The sequence below is a fragment of the Delphinus delphis genome, chromosome 17 (genome assembly GCF_949987515.2).
Source record: "Delphinus delphis chromosome 17, mDelDel1.2, whole genome shotgun sequence".
Taxonomy (NCBI): Eukaryota; Metazoa; Chordata; class Mammalia; order Artiodactyla; family Delphinidae; genus Delphinus; species Delphinus delphis.
The window spans coordinates 21,452,443-21,453,046 of record NC_082699.1 but is presented as its reverse complement, the minus strand read 5'-3'; the positions used below and the strand labels follow the sequence as shown (position 1 = coordinate 21,453,046).

General features: G+C 28.6%; 1 non-coding gene across 1 annotated transcript; it reads left to right on the top strand.

Annotated features, from left to right (window-relative positions):
* Positions 1–243: 243 nt before the first annotated feature.
* On the top strand, positions 244–348 carry LOC132413433 (U6 spliceosomal RNA). The gene has a single exon (XR_009516731.1). It is a non-coding gene; the product is annotated as a U6 spliceosomal RNA (small nuclear RNA).
* Positions 349–604: the final 256 nt, after the last annotated feature.

Below are 604 nucleotides of genomic sequence, written 5' to 3'. Positions count from 1 at the left end.
AACTGTTTATTGTTTGATCTTGAGAATGATCCAGAGAAGCAAATGTCCAATGTTTAAATTCTGAGGCTTAAAATAAATATTTCAGAAAGACTCTCATCTTTTGTTGGTTAGTAAAATACACCACAGAATATCACTTCCTCATTACTTAATTCACTGTAAAGAAATATAGAATTTTTTAAAAAGAATTGTTTTGTCTGGTAAACATGGAAGGTCTACTGAAATAGGCATTTAAAAAAATAGATTGTGCTAGCTTTGGCAGCATATATACTGAAATTAATATGATACAGAGAAGATTAGCATGACCCTGTAGAGGATAACATGCAAATTTGTGAAGCATTCCATATATTTGGTATGTGTGAAAGTTTTTGAGAATTGATCCTTCTCATCACAAGGAAAAAATATTATTTTCTTTTTCTTTTTTTCGTATCTATATGAGATGACAGATCTGTATGAGATAATGATGTTAAACTTGTAGTAATCGCTTCATGATATATGTAAGTCAAATCATTATGCTATACACCTTAAACTTACACAGTGCTCTATGACAATTGTATCTCAATAAAATTTTAAAAATTGATTATGCCATAAAAGCATAAAATTGAAA